The sequence below is a fragment of the Mytilus californianus genome, unplaced genomic scaffold (assembly GCF_021869535.1).
Source record: "Mytilus californianus isolate M0D057914Y unplaced genomic scaffold, xbMytCali1.0.p SCAF_4, whole genome shotgun sequence".
Taxonomy (NCBI): Eukaryota; Metazoa; Mollusca; class Bivalvia; order Mytilida; family Mytilidae; genus Mytilus; species Mytilus californianus.
Window position 1 is genome coordinate 55007276 of NW_026262690.1, and position 14455 is coordinate 55021730.

At 31.8% G+C, this 14455-nt stretch overlaps 2 long non-coding RNA genes across 2 annotated transcripts; both read right to left on the bottom strand.

Annotated features, from left to right (window-relative positions):
• Positions 1 to 3497: 3497 nt before the first annotated feature.
• LOC127698523 (uncharacterized) lies at positions 3498 to 5206 on the bottom strand. Its single transcript, XR_007980855.1, has 2 exons — positions 4779 to 5206; positions 3498 to 4139 (listed from the first exon to the last, which is right to left on the bottom strand). It is a non-coding gene; the product is annotated as an uncharacterized LOC127698523 (long non-coding RNA).
• A 528-nt stretch (positions 5207 to 5734) lies between these two features.
• LOC127698547 (uncharacterized) lies at positions 5735 to 11543 on the bottom strand. Its single transcript, XR_007980886.1, has 3 exons — positions 11068 to 11543; positions 10457 to 10496; positions 5735 to 5965 (listed from the first exon to the last, which is right to left on the bottom strand). It is a non-coding gene; the product is annotated as an uncharacterized LOC127698547 (long non-coding RNA).
• Between the last annotated feature and the right edge of the window lie 2912 nt (positions 11544 to 14455).

A 14455-nucleotide genomic window follows, 5' to 3' on the forward strand; every position in this document is an offset into this window, starting at 1 on the left:
CTATCCCTCATTCTGCGTCTATTGATGTAATATTAACATGCAATAGCCTATTGAGAGGATTAGATCATAACCTGAGACAATGAAGCAGGTATTCTTCTTCAGTAGAATTATCTGTGCCGACATCTCAGGGACAAACACCTACGGTTAAATTATAAATACATGTTCTAAAACTTCTTAAAATTGCAATAATTAAGATGTAGTCATAAAAAATCCACGCAAAAAAACTTGTAGAAGAATGTATCCTAAGTTATTTGATACTTGCCTTCTATAACAATCAAAATCCAATTATTTTGGAAAAAAGTAAAATAACATAAATACAGAACTCCAAGGGAAATTCAAAACGGAAATTCCTTTATAAAATGGCAAAATCAAAAGCTCAAACACATCAAACGAATGGAAAACAACTGTCACATTCCTGACTTGGCACTTCCCTATGTAGAAAATGGTGGATTAAACCTGGTTTTATAGCTAGCTAAACCTCTCATGTTGGAAAGGCAAACTTTGAAATTTTCTTTTATTGTCACAAGGGAGCTTTCTTTCACCAATCCCAACAACAGTGTGAAGTATGATCCAAGTCATGCTTAAATGGGACTTGTGAAAAATTGCATTAAACCTTTTTTTATCATTTATTTGTTTTCAGTAGTCATGATTTTACAATACCACTTCAATCACCACCTGATTATTGTTTTTGAGGTAAACACTGAATAATACGTACAAGACTATCCAATTTAAAAAAAAATCATATATATTATACAAGAATACAGTTACTGAAAAAAAGGCTAATAGTTCACACTCACACTTACACTCACTACTAACACACAGTCACTGCAATCTTACCCTTTGTATGCATAGAACTGATAATGGAAACGGAAAATGTGTCAGACAACAAAATATGTCTTTCCAAAAAGGATTTTTTAAGCAATTAGAATTTTTTTTTAATCTTATCCTTTTGTAATGTAAAGACTCTGTCAGCACATAATTGTTTTAGTTCTGCAAGTAATAAATTCTGCCGAATACCGTCTGAATTTGATAGAAATCTCTTTACCCAAGATATCTAAAGATATGTACAGAAAGACTGCAAATGCACCATATTTAATCCTCCCTTTGAAAAATCTGCAATAAGAGTAATAGGCTTGACTCTATCAATATTTCCATTTCAAATGAAATTTTAAAAACGTAGTATTTAGTTCATTTAATTGTATCTGTGGTAAATTCGGCAGAGCAGTCAGCAGATGAATCAGTGTTGGCAATGCCAGAGTCTTTATCACAGTGATTTTACCTAGTAATGTTAATTTTCTATGTTGCCAGCATTTAAGTATAGCTGAAACCTCTTTGATCTTTTTCTAAATGAAAATCGAGAATACAATATAGATCAAATCTATTCCTAAAAGTCTAAAGTTTGTATGTGACCACATAAGATTGTAATTAGGACATAATATGTGATAGGAATATATTTTGTTACCAATCCAGACAGCTCTTGTCTTTGATTTGTTCATGTATAATCCAGATAACACGTAACAAGCGCTCATGTTGTGGTATTCAAGATAATGCTTTAAATCGTGCAATAATCTAGTATTCTCTTGTATCTGTCAGTAGAAAATAAACACCAAATATCCTCTAGATTTATTTGAAATAAACAAAAAAGCTGACATATTAAATAACTTAATAACTAAAAAATATCTATATGTAGTGCATATTTTGAATTGATTTATGACTTTTTTACAGAATGAAACTAAAAATAATAAAACTTCATAGTTAATAAACACCAAACCTTACATTTGACATCTATGGATAAAAATAAAACAAAGTTAATTGGTGTTATTCATCGTTCTGTATATGTTACAGACATTCTCTAAATCTAGGCATTTTGTAAAATGCCTTACCTTGACAGGCAATATATAAAAGTGACTAAAAATACCTAGTCATTTTTAAACAAATTACAACAAATTGCCTGCTCAGTTTCAGGTAATTTGTAGTAAAAGGATAAATTATCATTGAGATACATATGACCAAAAACACAATATCTTGTAAAGAAAAAAAAACCTAATGGTTCGGTAAAAATAAGTTTATTTTAAAATGCCAACAGGGAAAGTTTGTATGTCTGTTATTAGTGAAACTACGTAAAGTATATAGTACTCACTCTGTATTTCAGATAGGAATTTTGAGATTTTCTAGTCCTGATGGCAGAAACACAACTTGTCTTTACAATAGAACACAATTTTAGGTAATCTATATTCAAAGTATGTAATATGAAGCAGAGGAAAAAAGGATGTTTCATTGTTCGTAAGTTTGTTTGCGTTCAGAAGCAAATAGATCTATGTTATGCATATTTAGAACGAAAAATAAATTCATATTAAATCAATTAGGTGAGTTATGAAATGAATTGACTCGGATAAAGGGCCGGAATTTCGACTGCGGCTTGTAATAAAGGTATGTTGGATAAGGACATATGTTGCCCTTCCAACAGGCCACCTCGGGAACGGGCAAAGAGTTCTTAAAATGTGTGGAGCATGACACTCTAGCATTTACACGAGGCATCAGATTTAATACCCCCTTTCAGAAAGAATGCGATTTTATACATCCTGCATAGCCAAACGGATTCCCCTGAATAGCATGGATTCCTTCTCCTCTGCTTCATATTACACACTTTGAATATAGATTACCAAATCTGGAATATGGCAGTTGTTTTTCAATTGTTCCTTTGATTGATACCGTTTGATTTTGTCATTTTTTGTGGGCATCCCCTTTTTGAATCTGCCTTGGAGTTTTTGTTATACTTTTTCACTACACAAGTTCATCTTGGGTTGTGATTCAAGAAATGAGACCTTCATCTTCACTGCCTCAAGGGAATTCTTGAGTCTTGAAATCTGATGTATTTAGGTGACAGCAAATTTATAACCGATGTTTAAACATCGTATATTTGTACTGAACTATCTCAGTTGCTGCAAAAACATCGGGTTGTGTACAATAATTTGAGCTTTACCAGCTTTATATAGTCCTGTTTGTTTTCGTCTGCATGACTGATTTTCTGTAAGTCTGGTATTTTTTATCTAAATTTTCAATTACTCATTTGTTATCGTTTTACTTCTTGATTCACATTTTGTTATTAAACGTGTGGTCTTTTTATAATAAACTATTTTTCATGTCGGGGCCTTTTATAGCCGACCATACGGTATTGGTTTTTCTCATTGTTGAAGGCTGTACGGTTGCCTATAATTGCTTACATTCACTTTATTTAAACTTTGGTTGATAGTTGTCTCATTTGCAATCATATACCACATCTCCTTATTTTTATAAATATTCGGTATGAGTTTTGCTCTTTATTAACCTTTAACTTTATTTTTATTTGATGACAGTCTTTATGATTCGAAGAACAACCAAGCGAGTAAACAGGTGTAAATAATGATTCTGCAATGACTTGTTGATGTTTTAAATCATCTCAAATTGACGTGCACTGAAAATGCAGTGAGTGAAACAAAAAAATAATGAAGCACATATGTAAGAACTATCTTTATACATGGTAAAATGACATTTTATCTATATATTGTTTATACTATTGCATTAAAGGTTATCTATCTTTTTTGCTGACTAATAATGTGTTCAAAGGAAATTACTTTTATCTTTACACAAATGGTGTTGATAATTCATACATGTCTTTGAATATATTTTTTTAAATGTACATGTGATTTTAAACGAATTCTTCCAGCCAAACCACTACTCTGTCTTGTTGATTTATTTTCCCCTCTAAACTTGTCTTTCCTGAGGTATAGGCTTATTTTGTCATATATACTTGTTCGAATGCATTCTCTCCCTCTCTCTCTTCTCCAGATTAATGCTTTTGTCCTTAAAAACGTATATACTGATTGATGAACCTCTATTATACATATATATATGTAAGATGTATGACCAAAGTGTCTTTTATTTCGTTCATTGATGTATCATTACTCATTTCTACACTATTAGTGTTGGCTTAAACTCATCGCTTGCTTGTTTGACGGTATACTCTCTCTCCTGGTTAATTGATGAGTTGCTGTGATAAACCTGTATCTACTATGTGAGTGATAGATTAATCTTGTCTCATTTTTCAGTACTGGACATCAGACGTTCATAGATCAACTGCTGCATTTTTTGCTGTGAAACTATAAAACAGAAAGATAAAATATGATCATCCTTTGGAAAATCAAAGTACAGCATTTACAGTTATTCAATTCGATATTCGATATGTAGAGGACGAATCATGAAAATAAAACTATATAAACGCATAAATGTAAAACATTTCACTTTCTAGATTCCATTAATTTATAGATCGTGTAATGGTTTTAAATCTTTATTCATTAAAAGCTCATATTGTACACATTACAGTTAAAGAAGGCTTGATTTCTCTATTAGCAGATTACTTTATTCACAGATTGCTTTCAGTTTCTGTGAACCTAAGCATTCTGTGGTACAGCATTTTTATTATGAATAAGTATTTTAAAGATTAAGGCGACTTTCCTGAATGGATCTTTTATTGTACATTCTTTTATAATATGCCTTTTGTTAGAGATTAAAAGTTTAAAATATTGGATTGACACTTTTATCTTGTTAAAGACAGTACGTTGCAAGGCCTATACAGATGTCTTAAATTCTAATATTTTTGTGCTATTATGTTGCCTTCTCATTGACTTCTACCCCAAATCTTCTTCGATATAATGATTTACATTATTTAAATGATGCAATGATTACGTAAATTCGTCATTATGATTTATTATGGTAATTATCTTATTTCTAATACTTACTGTTATATCATCATCTAAAGCTGTCAATCAAGGATGGTATTATAATACATGATCCAACAATTGCTACTACGGCTACTAAAGTCTTCTTCTTACGGGAAGACATCTTAGATAAACACTCTGCTTGTTCTTTCGCTGTCTTTCTTATATTATTGATCCTTCGCTGCAGTGTATTATGCTTAGATTCCATTGTAATTATTTTCATAATCGTCTTATGTATATAGGTATTAACAGTATGTATGTCGCAGTAAAACGGAATGTCCGCCTAAAATATTTTCCGATTCGGAATGATATTCATTCAGGTGTTTACAAAATATTCATATACATGGTTGGAGGGGTTTCAATTACTACAGGTAATACACAGTATTCAGGTGACACATATAATAGATATGTTATTATGGGGTACGGAAAGGTAAATACATTTTTTGTACTGAAGTTTAGTAACTATAGATATTGAGGTTATAGGGGTAAAAATAGCTCTTTGTACTTACGATTAGCATCATCAATGAATTGGCTCAAACAAATCTTTGAAATACATTTTGAAAACCGTTTGCAATTATATTTATGCTAATGTGCTTTCATAATAAAAAGAAATCAATGTGTATTCTATTCTGCAAAATAGCAGAACTATCTTACTGATATTAAACATTTCTCAGGTTTAATATCATACACGCATCTTGCGTAACAAAATTCGGCATCAGGATTTTTTTCTGAATCTTTGCAATGATAAAAATGGATACAGACTTAATTATTCTGAAAAGTCCTTCTTATGAAATTGACAAATAATTCGATTTTACAAAAGAGTAACTTGACATTTTCACATTTTTCAATAATGAAGAAATGCACAAAACAATATTATTCACTTCAGTGGGATAAAAAGAATAAGAAGGAAAAATAAGTGCAAATGTATTCGATTCTTGTTTTATAATACATAAAAATGCAAGTGTTTAAGCCTGATATCTTTGCCTTTGTTATATTAGTATAGTTCAGTTCAGTTCTCTTTTAACTGTTCTGTAGAAGGATGTTGCAAAAATAATGCTTCCCATTAAAAATGCATGCTCACAATATCGCCCATTACATGAATTGAAGATAAATTTACGATTATACTTTAAACATTGGATTTCTCATAAAGATGAACACAAAGATATCAATCTACGCTTCCTTTTCGTCCTTTGACGTGTACTGGATCACTGAAACGATAATAGCATTTTACGTATACTTGAAATAGAAAAAAGAATGTATTAGAAAGGACATCAACATGAAGTCACACGCCGCACAACAATCCCTCCACCAGCAACAGATAGCGAAGAAACACAATTAATAAAATAAGCTGAATACATTATATTTATATTACAAAATTCTCTTTTTCATACAACAATCTTGTAACCAAACCAAATAATCTTAGTCATTCAGATATTACCGAAACAAGAGATCTATTCAATATCTTGATCTTTTCCTCGATATTGATATAGATGGGAGACTTCAAACTATAATTTACAACAAACGTAATGATTTCAACTTTCCAATTGTCAACTTCGTATTTCTCAGCAGTAACATGCAATCTGTCCCATCGCACGGTGTTTACATATCTCAATTAATACGTTTCGCGCGTCCATGCTCACACTAAACAGACTTAATTAGCAATGGTGTGCCCCTTACAAAAAACTGACCCAGCAGAGTTATGACGAAGAACGACTGAAATAGACACTACATAAGTTTTCTGATCGTCATTACGAATTGGTTGACCGATACGATAAATCTATATGAAAATAAGGAGATGTGGTATGATTGCCAATGAAACAGCTATCCACCAAAGTTTAAACGAAGTGGATGTAAGCAATTATAGGCAACATGCATGTCTCAAATGAAAAGCAACATGTTTTCGCAGTCTTAGATCATTAGATACCAGAATAGTTGTATAATCTGTAATTTAACCGATTGTGTGCTTTTCCCAAATGTGATATTTTGACTGCGTGGGGATTTGCATTGTGTGTGATGCATGCATAGCAGAAGATCCTTAACCTGTGCAGGAACCCAGTCTCGCTCATATTCAGAAGTTCAGGCGATTCCCCAGATTGTGCTTGTTACCTTGATTTTTTGTCTTCTTAATTGATTTAGTAGATTTGATCGGTAAACTACTGTTGCCTTAATTAATTGCAACGAAAACAAATTAAAATTGCCCTAAAAAAATAGATTGAAATGTATTTTGCAACGCACGTGATTACTTAAATGTAGTTTTGCATGGTGCTACGCACGTAATTACTTAAATCTAGTGCTAGACATATCTATTTAAATTTACCTGTGATAATAAAAACGTCACAAAAAATACGTCACGTTTTGTGAAGTTGATCCATTCATGTGACGCGCAGTTTATATTTCGTTTGTGGTGTCCTGGTATGCTGTCGTAAATTCATGGGAGATGTCCGTTGTTATTCTGCAGTTTACATGTACTGTTATATTATTTATTTATGTATTTCTCTGTGTTGAGTGTTCTTGGGTTTCTTTGTACTGTATTCCTGTCACGTAGTGTTGTCATTTTAGCGGTATTTTTAACATTGCCATATAAGCGGTTTGGCTAGCCATAAAACCAGGTTCCATCCACCATTTTTTCTTAAAATGTCCTGTACGAAGTCAGATATATGGCAGTTGTTATCAGACAGTCCGTTTCTATGTATGTTGGCGTTTGCTTTTGTTGTAGTTTAGTGTTTCTGCTGTTCCGATGTTTTCCTCTTATAGTTGATGTGTTTCCTCGGTTTTAGTTTGTTACCCGGATTTGTTTTTGCTTAATCGAATTATGACTATTGAACAGCGGTATACTACTTTTGCCTATAATTGTATACACATTTCTTTTGTCGCCCATAATAATGCTATAGAGAATTCTCTTTTTTAGATACTATTCATGCTATATATAATATACATCCATTGTTAAACGTAGACATATGCTGTAAGCAAGTGCCTTAAAGAACCACTTTTCAGTCTTCTCATGTTTGTTAATATAATTTAGAAACATCGGAGTTATCTTTCTTCTCACATACGAGTCGGATATAAAATGTTTTGTATTCAAATTTCGTTTGGATGTTTTTCTAATAAAGTGATTTATCTAGTGCTATCGGGTTTAAAAGTCAAATACATACATCATGCATCAAAACCTAACAATCCAATTTGAACAGACTTATCTACTCGGTTTATAAACTGAAACTGTGAAACAAAAGGGTTCGATTGATTGATTGATTCAGGAATTAAATTATGGTTATATTGAAAACATTTTCTGTAGGTTTACTGTTTATAAAATGGCGAATTATCCGGAAAAAAAAAATTGTTTCTACCCTCAGACATATTTGCCTTAACCGTATTTGGCAAAACGTTTCGGAATCTTTGGTTTGCAATGTTCTTCGAATCTAATTTGAACTTCCAACTGTGTTTATTCGAGCGCCAGTGATGAATCGTATGTAGACAAAACGCGCATCGTACGAATTGAATTATAAACCTGGTATCTTTGATGGGTTTTTATAACCACAAGGCCAATGCCAATGCTGTTCGTCCCCGAGGGTTTCACCAGTTCAATAGTCTGCAATTCTGTGTTGACATGAAATATCATTGATACGTCCGTATTCCGTTGAATTATTATATAGTAAGGTTTTCTACCTCCTAGACATGGATAGAATAAATCAGCAATATCAACAAGTTTTGAATTTACAACTACAACCGGGACGTGCTCACGTATTTGCCGGTAACAATTGCCGATACAGCGATGAGACAAGGAAAGCAGAGCTGTGAGGAATGTAGAAATAAAACATATTTTTATATAATCTAGCTCCTATATTACCAGTCCTGCTGAATTGCTTTGCTGATATGGATAACATCAATGCAACTATCAATCTAATAAACATCATGTGACATTTATTTATAATTTTCTCATGAAAATTAAAAAAGGAAACTAAACCAAGGTGGCAATAAAACAGAAATATCTAAGAAAAAGGTAAAATCATGACAAAAAGGAAATACATCAAAAAAATTGCAACAATTTGAACAACAAGGGCCACACCAGTTACCTGAGTGGAACACACGGTTTCGAAATGACCAGTAGATCATGTTCCAGTAGTGATAAACACCGTGTTACTCCTATAAATTTCATTTAATGAGCAATAAACGGTTATTATGCATAAATGTGTGACAGATAAATACAGATAAAACTATGAGACACGAAGAGACACAAACTTAGAAAAAGGGGGAAATACAACAAACATTTAAAAATAAAAATCAGACTTCAGCTAAGTCGCAAAAAAGCGACAAGGAATTAAACATTGATATACATGCAGATGTAAAGTAATTTGTTTTATAACCTCAGTATCATTACCTCTTATCATATTGTATTTTATTTGGAAAATACAACCTTAAGTTTCACAAGCATCACAATCTTTATACAAAATAAAACCACATATTGTCAAAATCAAAACGACAAAATCCTATAAGAACTAATCAAATAGTCACTTAATATTTCCCTCTTTTGCAATTTGATGTCTGCAAGGAATATTTATAACTTGTAAAAACAAGATGCAGTTCTCTCCGTTGCTTTCATTTATTTTAGTTTAGTTTATTAGTAAACGACTTCTCGTGTTTGACATCTGTCCCTTCAAAATCAGGATTTTCAATAAGAGCATTCCATTCTAGAACCAGCGTCAATTCCATACATATATGTCTGTTATATACTGAAGTAAAATTGAATGTTCTCAGATTATCTCTCTTTGAGATATAAAGATATATATATATATCTATATTTAGATTCAATGTGACAACAATAAATGCACCCTGGTTATATACTGATCGGCATTGAAAACTCGTGTTTAGCATCATGTGACAAACACAAAGTGTGTTTTTATTTCGTATATGAATTCGCATTGTTATAAGGTGAGTATTAGATATTCGTTTCATGGTAAATATACTTCATGATCACAGAAAGGATACAAAGCGTTCCATAAATAAACTCATCATAAATACCAAGATTGAAATTATGTACGCCAGACGCGCGTTTCGTCTACAAAAGTCTCATCAGTGACGCTCGAATCAAAAAGGTTAAAAAGGCCAAATAGAGTACTAAGTTGAGAAGCATTGAGGACCCAAAATTCTCAAAATTTTACCAAATACAGCTGAGGTAATCTATTCCTGGGGTTATTATTATTCCATTATACTTTATCCCTATTGTTAAATTCTTCTTTGTCAAAATGTTTGACAAAATTAAGACACATGAATCAAGACTAACTTTTACAAATAACATGGTACTGGTCATTCACGTAAATTCTCCGCTGATTAAAATAATTAAGATGACAAAAATTCGACATTTTATATTCAGTTTTAATCACAGCAATAAAAGACATATTGATTTGGAGTAAATATGATAGAATGGTGAATATATACAATACTATGTCTTGCACTTTCTTATCTCTTAAATTAATTCGGAACTTATATAAACAGATAAACAAGATGAGATGAATTAACATTAACCACAGTATTTTTAAAATGAATATTGTTTGTGACATATAGTACAAAGGCTTCAATATAAGAGACTCTTCCTGAACACGCATCACATATTTGACACTGGACTTTAAGCAACCAACAATAAATCAATCAATGTAGGAGAAATACTATATCCCTAAAAAGCAAAATATTTTAATGTTTCTTACCTTATTACCTCTGGTATAAATTGTTTTCACTTATGTTTTGCTGAAAATATATTTGCACGTAATTCATAATTTACAAGAATAAAAAGACATTTGAAAATACACAAAATGGTATCGAATGAATTTAATGTTGTTTGGTTGAAATTAAGTACCCACTGCAATCAATGCACAGATGGATATACAATTTTCAATAATCAGAACTTCAAAGTATTGAAAATTTTATGGTCAAATCCATCTTTCTCAAATCTATCACAAAATTGCATGTGATCATAAGATTTGAAATCGTTTCCATTTTTTTTTAATTATTGTATCCCTATACCATAATGCTCTGAAATATTTTTGTATTTGTATACATATATGTTATTCGAAGGCAGTTAAGACATAAATACACATCGTTAAAAGATACCATTTCATTATTTTGATAACCAATCCGCGTACGAGTTTGTACATAAATTTTGAAACATTTCTGCAGTCCCTAACGAAGAAACGAGACTCATCAATAAAACCACGAGGATCACTGACCAATACTATATTCTAGTTGATATTTGACAAGATAATGAATGTTCAATGGTATTTCTTAACGCGGTGTCATGTTGTTTCTTAATTACAATTACCTTTGGACCAATCTCTGTATCTTGGATACTAGTTAATATTTTATGAATAAGCAATGAGAAAATTATGAGTATTACAACACTTGCTGCAATTATTATCCAACATGATTTTTTTCTCAATAATTCTTTGGAAACGTCTACAGAAATGATATTGCGATGATTTTTTCAACACTTGTAGATTCAATATTTAATGCAACATCAGTGTGAAATTTCACTACATCAATTTGGTCTTCGTTTTCAGGATTTTTTGCCGATTTTGACCATAATATCAAATCGTCATCACTTTCAACTATAGGATCCTTTAGAATAGGTTCACTGTCATCAACAGAAAAACTGGTTGACAATCGTCGCCTCATTTTTATAATTCGAAATGTGTTATCATTTTTCAACGTTTACAGGTATACATCCATAGTGTTATTTATCTATTACATTGTAGTCATCAGCAGTATACTAATCTGACAAAAGTTTGAACATTGATACATGTATTTAACAAATAAAATTACCTGATAAATAATATCACCAAACATATATACTTATTTCAGCGTGGATGACACGTGTTTCCAACAACAATTGAAAACAAGCACTTGAGACCATAAGTTTACTAAGCCAAAATAAATAGATCAAATGTTTATCAACATCACAACCAAATGACATAGGCATTAAAGCAAACAATGTCCAAGGCTATTTTGGTCTTTTTTCTTTTTTTGCCATGGTATTTCAATTTTTTTTCGACTTATGAGTTTGAACGTCCCTTTGGTATATTTTGCCTCTCCTTTACAAGTTTTATTAAATGAAAATTACACTATAATGAATATTAATAAAGGAACAAGTGGGCAAGAAGAGGAGCACAATTGGAATGCCAATTGTTTATTGAAATAATGTCTTTTTAACGTAACAAAACGGTTGTCAATAAAAAGATCTTCTCATGAAGACCTAAAAGAAGCTAGCTTTATCATTTTAAGGTATCACTGAAATCATGCCATTACCCTGATACTGACCACTGGAAGGATGGAACGCACTTAAATGACATCCCAACAATTCCAAATGTTTGACACCGATTTTAATTCACATGAAACGTCTTACTGGAATAATCATCATTAGGTATGATGAAAACAAAGTCAAATACACGGGACGTTTGTGAGCATTACAAGTAACAGAAGTAGATGGGACAACTGGCCCTGAAACGTAATATACCGTTTTTTTCTAGTTTGAAATGTTTCATATGTCGGACCTTTTAAGGCTGACTATACGATGGATTTTTCTAAATGTTGAAGGCCGTACGGTGTCTATAATTGCTTGCTAGCACTTGATTTTAATTCTCGTGGATAGATGTCTCATTGACAATCATACCACAGCTCCTCATTGGATATTAGTTGTATTTGTTGTACTATAGTATCCTTAATATCAAGTTCGATGGGATAGAAACGCTCAACATAAGTTTGAATTATTTAGTGAGAGGACATCATTTAAATTGCGAAACGTGAAGTTAAGGGTAATGCTAGCTTCTTTTCCTTTGCTGTATGAAGTCTGCCTCATGTATATACAGGAACAAGTAAAAAAGAAGAGGATCATTGTTGATTCCCATAGAAATGCCAATTGTTGTTGAAAAACACGTTCTGCAAAGACTCATAACACTCACCAATGGCGCTCAAATTTAAGCAGTTTGAAGTTAAAACGCATCGAAATCCTAAACATTCGAAGATTTATGTCAAATATGGATGAAACCTTTTCTGACTTGAGCATTAGAAGCTGTGTGTTTCTAACTATTCAACATTTTTTAGACACTAAATTTACAGAAGAGGATTTTTCATGTCAACAAAGTAGTACTGACTACTGGTCTGGTGATACAGAAGGGACGAAACGTCCACCAGTAATGGCATTGACATAGATGTGGTAAAAGCTTACCAAAGATACCAGGGTTATACTTTTGTACGTCAGACGTGCATTTCGTCTATATAAGACTCGAATCAAAACACTTGGAAGTCTAAATAAAAGTTAGCTTTTTTGTGTGCTAATCTGACGGTTGAAGACTTTTCCAACTGATTTTATTTGTTTGTTCTTATGTTGATCTGAGATTTCACTGTCAGACGGTTGGTTTTTGTCTTTTGAATTATTTCACGTTTTGTCTGTAGATATTTGCTTAATATTGCAAACAGTATGATGACCTATAGATGTTTATACCCTTATCTGTAGGGATTTTGGGGATAGTTGGAAATTTTACCAGATCTTTGAATTTTTATATTTGTTAAGAATTGATAACAATTTACGTTATTATACTTCACGTAAAAATGCAATATTTTGATTGGCTTATACGAGGGTGTTAATTTACTCTATTCTATGGTAAATACTCTATTACCCTTCACGGAGACGCTTGATTAAGTGTGCGTTTTATTAAATACGGATGGTTGTTATGAACAAGACGTCATAGTTTATTACTTTGAATTTGAAATTTAATCGACAGTAATAACAGAACATTCAGTATAATAAATTAAATAACACATATCTGAGAGGGTGATAGAGCAGATTGTTACCCCTCGAAAAGACATTGTCAACCTTGGCTTCGCCTCAGTTGACAATGTTTTCTCGGGGTAACAATCTGCTCTATCACCCTCTCAGCTATGTGTTATTTAAATATTGGTAAGATTCTTAGTTTCATAACTGAATTATGAAGTTTGTCAAAAACTTAGAACAAAATTCATACCGTCATTACAAACAATGTTGCCAGACCAAATATTGGAAATTTTCCACAAAGCCTTCATTAACTGAGATTTACGATGATTGTTTAGAAATGTGGAAACAAACTGATTGAAATGTTTCTAATGCAGACTCTAAAATAAATACTAGTAATACTTAAATTACAAACATGTATATTATGCATTCTTTCTAAAGTATAAATTACTGAACACCATCCCATATATTTTGCAAGGTTTTAAACTATCTAACTTGTTAAATTCTAAACTTGTCTTCACGATGCGTCCCTGTTTGATGTTTTTTAGTTATTTTAGGTTTAATTTCTCTTAATATGTATTCTTTCTAAAACCTTATACAATAAATAACCGACAAAATTATTCTTAATGTGCTTATTCTGCATAAAATCAAAATACGGATTCTTATATTGTCTTTGCCCGCTTCTGTTGGTAAATTCATATTTTTGTAATGCTGTACGAAAAGCAAAATGAGTGAAATTGATTTGAGAATGAAAACAGATACCAGTACAATTAAATTGTCTGTATCATATGCCGACATTCGTGATTACAGGATGTTACATTTCATATGCTGAATCAAGCCCTGCACAATTAAATTGATAGTTTTACAGAACGTTCGATTTCTTAAGGGAGATAAAACTGTTTGAAAATATCCATCGTATAACTTTAAAGGGATCATCGGCGAA